Genomic DNA, 16,740 nt, shown 5'->3' with positions numbered 1-16,740 from the left:
AAAGGAAACCTGAAAGGGAGCATAACAAAAGATTCTTAAATAAATAAAACCGACAGGTTAACAATTCGGCATTATTTGTATTGAATCGTTTTTTTCCCAAGAATGTAGAAATATTTCCAGTTGCCAGTCAAAACTAGGACTTGACGACAAAAGCAGAACTGAGATCAGAATTAAATTAAAATTAAAGTAACTAATATTAAACATCTTAAGACTGAGCATATTATTTAATTCAACTTCACAGAATAAAACATTATGTTGTAAAGGCAAATAAAAATAGTATAGGTAATGATTACAAAACGTCAAATAATGAAGAACATTTTTGCTTAGTCAGTGCTGAAATCTTACACATAACGTCATTTAACTCAAGTGACCCTCAAAGTAAAATGCTAAGAGTACCAATATGTGTATATATGTATATAATATGTACTTCCACCTGTGTTTGCTTTCCTTATTCAAAATATATCTTCATCCAAAACATTGACTTAAAGTAAGGATAAAAAAAAACTGACATTAAAACCCGTGGGTCAGTAACCGTTGAGTATGAACCGACGACCTTTTGAAGCTCATCTCCAAATGCCAAACGATTGAGTAATTACAGAGCCGCTAGCCGTGTCAGACGAACTCGTAATAGTTTGTGTTACTTTTCTACTAACACACTTTGATATACACTGATGAGTAAATATGAGTGTAAGTTAATATGTTACAAACAAACACAGCATTGGATGTTGTTTGGTTATCGTAGGTCGTGATGCGTAGGAGCTTACATAGACTATTACGTATGTTGTAGTTGGGTTAAATATGCTTGTATATAATTGAATTTGTATATCTGTATCTACTACACTATTGTACATATTACATGCTTAATTATGTGTATATATTGTTACAAAGAACCGAAGACTGAAAAGAAGACATTCTTCAATTTCTTTATAATGTTTTTTTTTGCTATTATTGGGTGTGTTTCCTCTGTCACGGAGCTGAGCGGAGCAAACTGCCAAATACATTAATTAACCATTTTATTCACCTCATAAGTGGAAAAATAAATTATGGAGGTTATCGGAGGAAGTCCGACATATCCCCGTGCCCTCGACGTGGGTTGAAGTCATTAGTGTTTCACGCCATTTATGTAGCTCTTTAAAGTTCTCCAATTTTCCTAGTATGAGATAATATTATAGTTCAACTTTGCTACGCTTAATAGCGCGTCAGTGAAAACTCACCATTTTAAATTGACCATTTTATTTTAACGTGCTTATTAACTTTTTAAGCATATGGTCATAAGTACACTAATTTAACTTAGTTGCTTACCTTATGATGGTAATTAAAACCAATAATATCATTTTAATCAAGGCTTCTTTAAAGTTACTTCACCTAATCAAAGTTAATGAAGTATTTAAATGAAATGTTTCCACATTGAGCAATTGAGTTGCTTCTAAGTAACTTAATTCAGGATATTACGTTTACGATAATTATATTTTTATGACATTTATGAAACGTTTTTTTTTCTACGTTTAGTGTGTAAAGTCATGTCCAAATATTGAAAGCTAATTCTAACAAAAATTATCGTCGAATACTTTTTTTTTCGAATTTTAATTATCATTATATAGATCTTTACTTGGTTATTAATTTTAACTTCAGTAACCATGATTGAAAGTTTGCGTAAGAGTTATTAATGAGGTAAGATGTTACAGCACAAGTATTTTGAAAATTCATGGTTTATATGGAAACCAAGTAAAAGTTTGTGAATTGACATAATTTTAAGAAGACGATTATCAAAGGTAATATAGACGCACAAGCACACAAGTTACTGGATTAAAACATAAGATAGTTATATTTTTACCCCGATTTTATGTTCCTGTAGAATCATATTCGATTCAAACGAGCAGAACCGCTGACAAAAGCTAGTTCAACACCAAGTTAAAAGGAAGTGCGTCGCGACTCAGCACAATTTCGTGCGCGTGCAGACTTCATGAATATTAAGTATGAGTACCGTTTTATTCCAACTTATTGGGATCGGCCTGAGTTATTGCCATCGACTATGGCTTCTCGGGAAAGGCGACGTATGCAAATGTTTGACGACTTCAAGTATATTCATTTGACATTATCAATGTCGTAAATACGTTTTATTACTTTCATATAGTCTATTGTGTTATGTAAGAGAATAGATAGTTTTTATTATGTATTTTCTTTGATCATCATCGGCCTAGCATTTTCCCAACTATGTTGGGGTCGGCTACCAGTCCAACCGGTTTCAGCTGAGTACCTGTGTTTTACAAGGAGCGACTGCCTATCTGACCTCCTCAACCCAGTTACCTGGGCAACACGACACCCGTTGGTTAGACTGTATTTTCTTTGATATGTTATTTATATTAAGTTTTTAGGTTGAATTTAAAGAGGTTTTAAGGAATGTCTGGAAAATATTTTTATCGTATGTTATATATAATTGTCTTACAAACAAATGAACCAATGGGATCCTATTATAAATATGTTATCAATTGACGAGTAAATAGTTTATAGATACTTAAATCAAACATTTTCTTTTGAAGTTTGGTTACAAAGTCCGGAGATAGAAAAAAATGAGTGAAAAGTCTTTAAAAGGCTGGCTTGAAAATAATGGAATTGCCCCAATCTATTGTTATCACGATTCTCAAAATTCCTTAGTTTTCCATCACGAGAGCTGTATAATTTAAAGGTGATTGCAAGTTTAGGCGTTTATTTCGTCGTCGCCGGCGCTACCTTCCGCATACTGCACATAGCGTCGCATGCGCAATGAGGCAAACATCGCGGTGACAGCGCCACAGACTAAGTTGGCGACTGCAGTTGTATTAAAGAATTGATATAAATAAATAATGTTAGAGTGATTTATAATTAGAATTGGGTGTGGATTTGCAGTGACTGGAGTTATTTCAGAAACACACACAGAACAGATTTTGTATATTTTTGCTTTTATTTATATAATAATGCATTCAACAGAATACCTAAAACTATTCATTTTACTTCTGTGTCATTCGTTCAAGTATGAAATATTTTACAGCATCGATGATTCATCTTGAGACGGATTTGAAAAGATGGATGTTGACGAGAAAATTGTTCTAGGTCGAAAATTATTTCGAAATTATTCTGGAAAAAAAACTATTTTATTACACTATAGTTTTTTTTCGGGATTTTGAAGTATATTGTTTCGCAACAATTGCGAATTAAAATCAATGAACATTTAAAAACTACGAAAGTCCCAGTTATTTATGAACATAAACACACAAGTCATATTTTCACAAACCTACCTACTGCCACCTCTGTACCAACATACTCATTGCCTGCGTACCATGAAACCAGCAGGCCTTCGGGTCGGGCGTGGACGGTCGTCGACTCACTGTACTCGTACTATCCTTGTCCCGAATATGAGACGCGAGTTGTATGAACTTATCAATCATACATCAATATGAATGTATGGATGAGGTGCTAAATAGAGAAGTAATTATTTATAAGGATTTACTAACGTTTATCGGGATGTCCCGGCTGGTTTTGGACCCTACTTGGAGCCTTTAATCATGAGCTGACGTGCAGCGAGCACGCAAGTCAAATTGCCAAAACGTTAAAATGTAAAAAGTCATGAATCCAATTTACGAAAGTTACTTTCATAGTCACATAGTGATGCATGTATGAAATATTAAAATGTGCAAAAAGGCTTTAATTAGTCCTACGATAGAATAAAAAAAATATTTCATATAATATGTAGGTTTGTATTGAGATTTTTATGATTCAAATAGAAAAGATCTGTATAAAACTGTACACTTTAAGCGTTCATTTAACAGACAAAAAAACAAGTAGGTAACGAGGAGAATAATTTAAAAGTCTCTAGTTTAATTTACTAAATGATTACATCATAATATATCAAAAAATATAAGAGCACTAAATACTATTATGCAATAGCTGCAATTATATAATTAATTGCACTTTAAACTGAAAAAGAATGCCTGAACACAAATTAAAAAAATAATATGAAATAAGTTCTTAATACACGAACTTCAACGGATTTATTTCTTAAACACTGGCCGAAAAGTATTATCTCTCAATGTGTTTCACGCTAGATGCATTGTATCAAAGTTCAAATGAATAATAAATAAAGTTTAAACTATAGTTTATATTACACTAGCTATGCCCCATGGTTTTACCCCAGTGAATACGTAAAGGTCCCATTTATCCTACATGTCCTAGAGGTGCCTCTGTATTATTACATCATACAAATCACTGTCGTAACAAAAGTCAGGATTAATTAATATGGGGGTTCTTTCTTAAAAACCTTCTCTTGACCATAGAACAAAAAAGAATTACCGAATTCGGTCCAGCCGTTCACGTGTGATGCCGTGACCAAGGGAAATAGGGATTAATTTTATATATACCTACATAGATTACCTTTTATGAATGCCGTTTTCAAGGTTTCATTTAAATCGATTCAATTAATCGATTCATCTCGTAAAATACTTTCGTTGATCGGCACTTGGCAGGTTATTAGTGAATTGTTGATTACTGTTTTATTTATTACTCGAACGAATTTAAAATTACTTCGCCTTTGTGAATTGGATAGCCGTTTAATTTACTTGATATTTATATGATGTACGTCTTGCTGATGGTGGTCTTAAATAAATTGATTAATTTTACTTTTAATTTAACCAGCTGCGTGTGTATTTAATTATCTTGAATAGTACTGTCCGTCAAATGTTTTGCGTGTTAGGCAGCAAAAGTGTGAATTGAATTTACCAAATGAATAAAACACTCTGAACTTTTAGCTTCGTATTAACTAAAAAGATTTGGCAACATGATTACAGAAATACATAATCGTGTCCTAACACAGAATTAATTTAAAAATAAAACGGACAAGCGATTACCCAACCCATATCAAGATGAATGTAATTCAATTGTAAAAGTTTTAATGTAGGGATGTATAATCTTCTATAAACATTTCCGAGATTTATTGTCGATCATTAATGTTCATTAGAGAGTTTAAATTACTAACTCGCGAGTCATTTCGGCACTGTGAAAACGTGAAAACAAATGCTACTAAGTTTAATGAATTTTCTCAACACCATGAGCGTGGTGAGTGGCGAGGCGCGCGGCCGCGGGGGTGGCTCGCACCCCGCGCCGGCGGGCGCGCGCGGGGCCTGCGCGGGCGCCGGCGTCGCTTTTCACCGTCGCTGCGTCGCGTACGCATACCCGATATAAAAGCCTCAACCGCCCATTCACCCGCTCGCAGTGTGTGCTTGAACGTTACAGTGTCCACTTCACTCGTGCAAGGACTTACAGTTTAATCATGAATTCACGGTGTTTAATAGTGCTAGCAGCCGCCCTCGGCGTGGGTACGTAACATTTGAAATATTTAGGGTGCGCCACGACCTGATCGACGGATACCTGTGTCCAGTGACGGCAGAACAATCTAGACGTGTGGCGAGCCTGCTTTCATGTATCGATAAAAATGTAATTGGCGTTTCAACGCGAAAGCAGTTGTAGTGTTATCGATACAGTTTCCACACTGAGCGTTGCACTGCGCGCGCGCAAGTGTTGGGAGCAGATAGATAGCGGCCGGCGCGAGCGCTGTGGTGTAACATGGCCCAGTGACACTTGGACTGATCATATCACCATCTTCTATATTAAAAAAATCTCACTTCTGGTATCTGGTTTCAGACATACCCAAGTTCAGTTAAAAAAACCACTTGTCCTAGTCTTAAAAATCTAAGTGACAACGAAATATTGCACCAGTATGTCATTATTACATCTCTGTAACAATGGCGCCTATATTACATGGATGTAATGTATCACATAAAGCTAAACAGCTGTGTGAACTAGGTCTTATTGCGTTGTCGATCAACCCCATTCCTACTAGCACTCTTATTTTTTACATGTCAATGACCTCATAACGTCATACAGAAAGCTAGAACAGTTTACTATGAACTAGAGTTGTGATTCGTTATCGATATGAAAACATGCAGCTATCGACTGCACTGAAGTGTGAAAGCGGTTTCTCGAGTTTTCTTAATAATTGTTTATTATGTCAAAACGCCAGTTCTCGGAATGTTATTTGAAACATTAAATGCAGTCGACAATGTTATTGAAAGTTTCGGTTCGAGCTTCGGTTGTTAAGCTTTCACTTTGTCTTCGATAAATAGGGTCCAGCGGGCAGGCGACAGTTTGATGGCAGACATGCAAAATCCCATAAATCTTACATAATCACGAAGAAATTCAGTGACCTTAGAGAAATGTCGTAATCCTTTTAACTGTTTATTTATTCTATACATGGTGTTGTGATGCAATCAGAAATGTCTGATTAGCATTTTTCGCAACGAACGCACCCACCGATGTCAATATATTATGACACAGATATTGTTGAGTTACTCGAACAGTTATTGTATTGCCACCAATAGTTCCCACGTGCTACTACATAATTATTGAAAGCTGTATAAGTTTACATAACTGGGGAATTCCGATGTCTTATTTATTTGCTTGATTTGTAGTTTTTTGGGTGCCTTAAACGTAATATTTTACAGCTGTCATGAGATGATGTCACTATAACATCATTATCGGCTGCTTCCAAAACATTTGAATTCGTCATTATCTTCTCACTCACTAATTTTAGAGTACTCATCAGTTTGCATGCTCGAATGCCCTTTACCAATATAAGAATGTCAATATGTCACCCATTCCTTATAACGAGCCTTCATTACGCATGCAATTATTGTTATTTAATAAAATATTCCGCCAATTACCGGTCACAAGCGTATCTGAACATCCTTCATTTTATGGACTTCCTTATAAACTTCTATAGCACTCACTTCCGCTCAAGGAAGTTGAACGTAATGACATTATCATTTCGCTGCCATTTTTAGAATGACCATTATCTTTCAAACTGACTTAGTTACAGCAATTTATATGAAGAACATTTCGAATAATGATCTCTAATTGTCTTCTACAATTTTATCCGAGACTTGAGTTCTAGAATGAACTTTATACTTCATTTAAATTCATCATTGACTGCGCGCACTTTCGCATTCCTATTCACATGGCTTGACCTTCGATTAATGACAAGAGATCGTGTGTGTCATTGTTGTTCCCACAGAGGACGATGTCTCAACGAATGTTTATAGAAAACTATTCGTTCGTTCGTTCAGTTTCCACCGGTCCGAGCTTCCTTTAGGACCGGCTCTTATTAATATAAAACTCGTGTTCAACCGCAGGATGTTCAGTTTTCACTCGGAGTTTATGAGTCGCTCGGAATTCACTATTGTTAGGATTTCTAACACGTACCCAGTTCTCACGATCAATTGCGCAAGCCCCGATATTTACTGTTGCTTTTTCTTTAATAGAACAATCTTGAATCTATGCATGATTTCTTACATTCAAACATAAAAAGTTTCGAACGCATTAAACTCTTTGGAATGGATTGTTTTTATTTTTAATTGATATGGTCCATGGCTAAATAATTCCAATAGACATTAGCAACATTTAAATGGCCGTTACCTTAACACTGGTTGCTCGAAGTGCCTTTAATGATACTTAGCCACGCTAGCAAATATTCATAGTGTTATTATTGCGAGCGTGAAGGTATTTGATTATCGAGACATGCGGTGCGTGCGCGAATTTCACGAGAGCAATGAAAACATGGAGAAAATGTATCAGTTGCTTGAGCGCGCATACAAGTATATAGATACAAACAATTTATGTAAACGGTGAACGCGCGATATGAACCAAGATTTATATCTGGTTTATAGCCCTAATAAAATTATGACAGTATTAAAAATGATTGTGTGTTTCGCAATGTCACAATATCGTAACTTGTACTTCGTAATTCGCTGTTGTTAACCCAGCATACTTAATCAAATTTTAAGCTAAAATAATGATTTAATAGTGAATTTACATTTATTTGACACCAATAATTAAACGTTACTTTTTGTGAGAAAATGAAGCTACTGTAGTTTTCACTCTTCAATCGTTTAATTACTAGTATTAAATCGATTGATTACAAAATTGACCGTCAATTTGAGCGTGCATCGCGTGTCAAGTAAAATATTCAAATTGTAGATATAATTGGACAAATCGGTTACTCTCTCTGATACAATGCAATAATTAGGGTGTAATTGAGTAATACATTACGTTGCGTTGTCTTTGCATATTAAATTACTCAACGGCAATAATGTAGAAAATGTAGAGCATTTGAATACACATGTCAATTTTTAACATGTATTTACAAAACAGAAGTTCTAGAACTTGAATGATTGTCAGATATGGATCAAAGAGGTTTCATTAAATTATATTACTATTGATGTCTTAGTAGCCAATAGGTGACCAAAACTATATCTTTAAAAAGGTTTTATTCTTAAGTTCTCATTACTTTTACACGTTACTTTGAAAGATAAATCGAAAGGTCACAAAAGTCAAAGTTAATTGAGAGGTCGTCTCACCGGAAATCTGAGAGATAATTAACAGGTTTATTTAACAATGCGCCGGAAATTGTGATCGTAGACAAAAATACGACGTCGACAATGATATCTCACGGCTAGACGATTAATTGGACAATGCCTTGCATCCTGTGTTCTCAAACTAACAATGTGATGCTGGTAACAAAACAAAAAATACTAATTAATAGCATGGGTAGTTAAATATGAATTACTGATATGCAACCTTCTTTTGACAAGCTGCACTTAAAATCATTTCTTTATTTGAATTGGCTGAATACAACAATCTGGCTGTATATAAATCTGCTTAATATTTTCGTCTTCTCAATTCCAAACACAAAACATTTTAAAGCTAGCAACAGCCATCTTAAATTAAAAAATATTTTTTATCGTTCCATTTTTGATAAATCATACCAGCCTGTCAATACCCAACTGCTGGCCATCTTTCTATATAGAAAAGAGTATGAATACTTCGTTTTATTAATTTTTTGTTTTTTGAATGAAGAACTAAAGTCAATAGTGCTAAGTGCAGTTCAATATATAAGTATACGTTAGCTAGTGTAGCAACGAGACGGTGATTGTCTGTCCTTCGAACGGATATAAATAACCTCTCGTTGGCCCTACGTATTGTGTTGTTGTTTTCTTTTTAAATCCATCGACAGGCATGAATGTTTTGTGACCGTTTTTGGTAAGACTTCCAAAATTGTAAAGTTCTACGGGTGACTTAAAAAATCGTATTCTTTATAATATTTGTGTTCAAGTCTTCAGCTTCACGTGATATTTTCTGTTAGAGAGGATTTTGCATTTGACATTATCGTATTAGAACATAAAGTTTAAAGCCGTGAACATGCGCAATAACTTCAGTTATGCCTTCATTTACAAATCATTAAATTCCTACCACTTAGTTAGCTTACTGTACATAATTTTGCAAGTGACACTATAGTGTTGCTTTAATAACTATACCCTTTAGATGCGCAAGAGTGGATGGGAATAGAATTAGTGGTTACGTAACGATTGCGCGACGACACCTGCGCACGCGCAGCCTCTTAGCTATGATGTGAATTTGTATTACTCATTAATTGGTTAAAGGCAACTAGATATATTTTGTAACCTGCCAGTATGTCTAACAGTTTAATTTAAAAGATATTGCGAGCGCAAATACCTGCTACCCGAAAGTCAGTGAAAGGAAAATTTTAATTGTTTTCTAAGAATGTAAAAATGAATTTGTAGATTAAATAGAAATTTATTTCACGCCCAAAACAATAAAAAGACTTGTATAATACTTTTAACAGCAGCCGTAAAGCATTAAATAAACAATAATTTAATTATGACTGCTCATAATTACTTTAAGATGTGAATTTTAAAAATATTATCTCTATTATCTCATGCACAATTGCAGTTGGAACCAAAATGCTCCCATTAGAGCTATTATAGTCGTAGGCGTGGTGTCGAGCTTACGAACTTTCACCATCCGACAATGGCCATTATCTAATCTCGTATTGCGTCAGATTAGGCCACTCATACTTATGTTGGTAATCATTACTTTAAAGCACTTCACATCTATTGTAACAGTGACACACGTGACAAACATTAGCGGCCAACATTGGCTGCAAACATTTGTAGTTTTATAGCTATTGTATTCTGTTGAGGTAGGCTATAAAATATTCTTTATAGACTTCAAAGTTCGCGACAAGTCGGCGAAGCGACAGATTATTTGTGCGCAATGTGTGGTCTTACCTTTAGAGCTGTACGTGACTCTGTACGTCTTTACTTTATCTAGGACATAGTATAGGTTAATGCTCCTATCGATGGCGTGTTCGAGTACTACGGCAACTCGATTACTTGAGTGTAGAGTATCGATAGATAGTCAATTCTTCAAGAGAACGTCAGCCAGTTAATTAAGTTACAGAATAAAAGGATATTATTATTCAACCAATCTATTTATAGAAAACCTCATTAAGAAATGCAAAAATATTTAAAGTTAATGCACATTCATCGGCCCCCATGTTAAAGGTCAGTCGTGAGAGAGATTACTCAACACCGGCGCAGGCACATCGTCTTAACGAAATCGAAAGTTCCGCCCACTGGCGTCGGTAGGTCAATTTTTAAGGCTTTCACTACATTACTTAATGTATTACAACCTTTATCATAATGTTTATGTAATACTCTGTATTATACAATAGACGCAATTAGCAGCTATTAATATCTCGTTTCTTGTTTGTAAATTCTATGTTTGTGTCTGGGTATTGTTTATACCACAATGAATGGTTCGTATACATCGTAAATTGACTACGGGAAGGTTGTCTGTTCATTGTCTGCAGTACATGGTCACACTTATTTCTTCGCCCAAAAATTTCGTCTGAAAGTTGTCTGACTTAATAATTTATCAGTACATTTTATAAATGGTAAAAATGACTGATTACCGAACAAGCGACTAGTTATATAATACGTTATGACGATGGGTGTTGGACAGATCGATAATTATGTCATGCGTATGCGAGGGATTCGGTGTCACCCGGGCATTGCGCAACCTGCCCGGTCCACTGCACACGTGGCCCGCTTCAACCGGTGACATTAATACGTCATCCAAGAATTGTAATCTTGTACACAGTCTATTCAACCGTAAAAAATCGAACGTAAAATGTTCTAGAGCAAATAATCATGGCTAATTATTTTGCGCAGCCACTTTGTACACGACCCATACCACTTAGTTCTACCACAATAATGCCACTAATGTTTGACATGTGTAATCAGAACCTCATTTACACAGCACCCACTTACATAGTCCACAAACTTAATGAGCGATTAAAGCCGAACTCATCTGCCAATTACAAGCTGTAATTGGCGTAAAACAAGCAAACAGCGGCCTGAAGAGCGGTGATCCGAATTTTCAATTATATCGAAACTGCTCTACATTTGTGCCACATTGCTTATTAGCCTGGCCGCCGCGGAATGTTAGGCACGCGACTGTGGTTCACCTCGATGCCAACGTTTGATTTTAATAAGAAAAGTTGTTTGCACTGAACAGTATGCAGATGAGTATAACCTACAGCTTTTTAGTACAAACAGTCGATCTCAAGGTTACGATTACTAAACTCAATGATCAGATCATAAAATCAGATCATCGCGCAATATAAGATTCTTTTACAAATAAAACTATTGCCAATCGATATGAAAAGGTAACTTTTGTAACATCGATGTTTATCGATAACGACTTGATTGCTCCTTATTATCGATAATAGGGAACTAAAGTGTAGAAACCTAGCAAGTCACTAGAGCAGTAACGAAGAAATTGTACGTGTATTGTGATTATGAAAAGTAATAATTGGTTTTTATCACGGCGCCTACTGCAAGAATACAGTACCTATTGATAGCTAACGATCTTGAAATCCTATCATTCTTCATGATTTTGATCTAGTCTAGACATTATTTGTCTTAAGTTAGCTCCGTACGGCTACGGTAACATTTTTTAAATGGAAATTATTTACTTGTCTCAGAAGATTTATTTGGCACAAACACTTGTCGAAAGCCCGAGAGAGCGAATTATTGCAAAACTTCACGGATGAGGGTTTTCTTCTCGCAAATGTCAACCGGTGCAGGTGACACATGTTGTGTCATAATGTGACATAACATTCGTACTGGGAAGCGGCGCGTACGCAAACAACGTGTTAACTTCGTAAATATGTATAACATGTAGGTACCAATGTTTCAAAAAAAATACTCCTGAACAATCAACGCTAAAATCGAATTATGTAAAGGAGCATAAAACTAGGTTCATATATTTACAACAATTAGCTACTTGAACTGTGTTTCCGCGTCCCAAAAACGGTATGTTGTGTAATTCGCTCGAAATAGTTTTATTTGCTAACTGTTGCCACACGTACTTACAAATACCTCATATATGAAATTAAACAAAGAACACGTGTTCATAGAACAATTAACAGTTGAATCGAGCTTTGGTAGTACAGTAGTAAGTTGGTGCGGTTGCCTCATTAGGGCCTATTGCGTTCCTCGGAGAAAGAGCGGCCCTGCCCGAGACCGGTGTATTGCGACACTTCGCGCACCATAATCGTTATTTAGCAAACCCCCTGGCGGTGCGTTTTGTAATAGAAAATTTAAATTCAAGCATTGTGATGCGTCGTTACTTCACAATTGTTGCCAATATTGGCATTATGTCAAACGTTATACATATTTGATTTTGAAACAGTCCATGTTGTTACGAGATTAGGTATTCCTATCTGCTCCAACAATCGAGACTTGGCTATCTGGCCAAAGCTTTTTACAATATCATAATATTTGTTATTCATTTATTTCCTTATAGTCTGGACTTCATAATTTTCTAACTTTATGTTTTGTTTGCAGCGGTCGGACAGGAGTCCTTCAAATGTCCCGATGACTTCGGCTTCTACCCCCACCATGTCTCTTGTGACAAGTACTGGAAGTGTGACAACGGTGTCGCTGAACTCAAGACTTGCGGCAACGGTCTCGCCTTCGATGCCACCGGACTCCAAATACCTGACTGAGAACTGCGACTACCTCCACAACGTTGAGTGCGGCGAGAGGACACAGCTTGGTAAGATCTTAAGAAAAATCCTCGAACATTCAGTAATGATATTCAAACAAAGATTCAATAATAAACCAAAGGATTTAATACCTTTCTTGTCACGAGTTGGCATCAACCAGCTTCATGCATATGAAATGAAATCGAACGCATAGTAACATTCGTTCTCAGTCGAGCCAAGAGTCAAGGCCAAATCTTTAACATAATCATGCGTCATGTCATATAAGGATAATATTATTCGGCATACCTACTTCAACCAGGATGTCGTAAAGGTCACTAGGCCAATTCACACCATACAGACGTACACACATCACCAAACGATAAACTTCTATTTTATGTAAATATTTGTATTTATATCCTGCACAGCCTTGAACTAGAACCACTTCGCAAATTAAATTTAATATCGCCAATTCGAGAAGGCAGATTTTTTGTCGATGTTTTTGATGGCTTTTTTATGGAGATGAAGATTGAAATCTTTTTGCTGTTAGGTGATTGATTGCCAATTATACTTAAAATAGTGTGACATTTCGGGGAAACCTGAATGGTTTTTCGGTTTTATTGGTAGCGGTTTTATGGTTTAGAACATTTATGTTGTGACTGTTTATTTATCTTAGAAGTAATAGGTTATTCGTTTATGTTGAGTGACCGTATCTTCGCTGTATGTTCAAATTTCATGCGTTTCTGGGTCTGGTAAAAATCATCATCTATTTGTTCAACAGAGCCTCCAATCTCCACCCCTCACTGCCAGCGGCTGTACGGTATCTTCGCCGACGAAGCCAAGTGCGACGTCTTCTGGAACTGCTGGAACGGAGAAGCCTCCCGCTACCAGTGCAGCCCCGGACTTGCTTACGACAGGGAATCCCGCGTGTGCATGTGGGCTGACCAGGTCCCCGAGTGCAGAAACGAGGGTACGTAACACAACTAAAACTTGAAGTAATCTCACCTAAATTACACCCTGTTTTATTAAACCTGCCACCTGTTTTGTGGTTTGTCAGTGACAGATACAAACCACAGCCCTTCGAACCTTGAAATTGTAATTCAAGCTCAAGCATACAGTGTTATTGTAATGCTATATCTGATCTAAATTATTCATGCAATCTGATCAGTTTGATCTATTTAATTAACAATGACATGCGACTACTCACACACATACAGTTTCAGTGCACACGCTGTTTCAGTGATCTCCTTCGACTTGCCACTTGCTATCTGCTGCTGCATTTCGGTTTCGCCTTCCACCCCTTTGCTCACGTAACCTTGTTTGGTGTTTCCCAGAAGTAGCGAACGGTTTCTCTTGCCCCGCCCCCGGTGAGGTGTCTAACGCTGGATCCTTCAGCCGTCACGCCCATCCCGAGGACTGCCGTAAATACTACATCTGTCTGGAGGGAGTCGCCCGCGAGTACGGATGCCCCATCGGTACCGTGTTCAAGATCGGTGATGCCGACGGCACCGGCAACTGCGAGGACCCCGAAGATGTTCCCGGATGGTGAGTCACCGTACCAATTTTTGTGTATATATTTTACACGTTCACACATAAAGAACATGCGCATTCGATTATGCTGATAAGTCAATACTCATGATTCAAGTCACGCAGGGATCTCGATTTAGTAACGGCACGATCAAATGCGGATGTTCCATTCACACCGTTCAAGTAAAGCAATTACGACAGCAGCTTGAACGCACTATAGGACTCTTCAATTCACTGGTTGAATACTGGTTCTGTGGTGTTTACCAGCGTCTTGTGTGGTACATTAACATCTGGTACCTACCCTAATAATGCGACACCAAGAAACTTGATCATGAAATCATGGGCATAATAACTAATAATGGGCTCTTAAATTAATATGGTATAACGAAGTTCTTGGTGTCTCAAACCTAAGACCCTGTAACCACTTCCACGAAACCAATGTCGTCCTTGTGACTAACAATTCTTCTTGCACATAAATAATGAAACATAATCAACACAGATCGATTGCACCTCGTGTTGTTTTAGCTTTATATTACACACGATTCACTATTGGACAGATCGTGGCGTAGGTAGACATAGGTGGCCTGTAGTAGGCTCGCCCACTGGAATACTCGCCGCAGTTATGCGGTCCGGAGCCTTGCACGCTTGAAATTTAGGGCACATTCAAATTAGCATGACTGAGAGCAAAATAGTTAGCTCACAGGCGTGTCATACACAGACGACCGTGGTCAATGCCGACCGGTGCATAACGGAGTGTGTATGGTAATGACCGTTGTTAACAGACATATCGTATCGAGCGTAACTGTTCGAACGAGACACAAAGGTTGAATTATCAATGCCTTTCATAAACGAGGAAATGTTTCAAAGAATGCCGGTGACTGGCGCAGACATGCAATTGTGAAATATTTAAGAGATTTTTATATACCTACTCTTAGCTCTGAAGTTGGTACTAATCAATATGAAAGTATCTGTCTTAAGTTGACGCGTTTCAACTATCGTGATGTTTAAAAAAATCAGATAACCTGACAGTTCTTATTGAAACAATAACAGAACTTTCGAAATGTTAAAATCCGGTTCATGGTCTAAGTACTGTAAACAATTGCAAGCAAAATTTATACTGAGATGCGCCTGCGCCGGTCACGAAGTTAAACGCCAGTGAAGGTCACAGACTGGCTATATAGTTTATAGTTTTTGCGAGTGCTCCGGATCACATAATAACAAGAAAAACAACGTTAGATAACGCCAGTTGGAAAAGCGAGCGGATATCATTCTTGTCGCCGTTTCAAGGCAGTTCACTCTTAGCGCCGACTGTGTACAAGTTAACATTACACAATCCTTGCGGCCAGTTGCCACTCGTAGTAAAAGTTGCTAGAAATTTAGATAGCCATTTAAGTTTAACTCACTCAGCGTCGTTAGGCATAAGACATAGAGTTAAGGATAGCTCGGAGACGAGGCCGGTTGTAAGGTTCGCGTCCATTTTCAGCGAGGACTACTACGGTGATCTGGATCTGAAGACGATCCGCAAGAGCGAGCTGTTGGCCGGCCTCCAGCAAGACGGCCAGACCCGCGCCACCCAGCCCAAGCAGCTCAAACCCCGCCCCCAAAAGGAGAACTAATTACAAATCCCCACCCCTTAACCTTTTAATACTCACATAGTTTACTATAAACCTAATCTTCGCGCACTACGAGCAACCTCCACGTGACAGTTCTGGCTGAATAATAACACCCAAGCTTCGTTAAAAAAAGTTGCCCTTGGTGTGCGGAGATCGTGTTGCAGGTTCAAAATATTCGATTGTTTAGTGAGTGAGCTACAGTTGATATGTATCACTTCTAGTTGCCAAATACTTTTCGTTGTAGCTTCTTCGAACAGTTTCATTGAGGCACGTTAGGAAATTACGTTAGTGAACCATACAGCGATAAATATATTTATTTTTTTTACAATATATCTAAGTATTTATAGTCCTTTCAACGTTATTATATCGAAACCAGTTATCCCAGTCTGTATAAAGTTTTGTAAGTACTAACAACTCGCGCGCTCAGGCGGTTGTTTTGCATTTATGACAACGTAGTTCTGTTTTATCCCGTCAGGGCATCGATGTAACAATGTATCCGTTTAAATACCATGACCTTGTAAATATATTATTGTACTGAATTATTTCGCTGCGACTGAGTGTTGTTGTTTGATAGAAACTGTAATACTTAAGTTTTATTTTTAGTGATAAAATAAACAAAAATTTATAAAAATTAACTCCTGTTGTATTAATTACCTTTATGTT

The 16,740-nt window shown here is 37.1% G+C and overlaps 1 pseudogene; it reads left to right on the top strand.

Moving 5' to 3' along the window:
* Nucleotides 1-5,228: 5,228 nt before the first annotated feature.
* LOC113494517 lies at nt 5,229-16,712 on the top strand (annotated as a pseudogene).
* Nucleotides 16,713-16,740: the final 28 nt, after the last annotated feature.

Source organism: Trichoplusia ni, chromosome 5, assembly GCF_003590095.1.
Source record: "Trichoplusia ni isolate ovarian cell line Hi5 chromosome 5, tn1, whole genome shotgun sequence".
NCBI classification, from domain to species: domain Eukaryota; kingdom Metazoa; phylum Arthropoda; class Insecta; order Lepidoptera; family Noctuidae; genus Trichoplusia; species Trichoplusia ni.
Note: the sequence above shows the minus strand (reverse complement) of the source record. Positions and strands in the feature narration are given on the sequence as shown.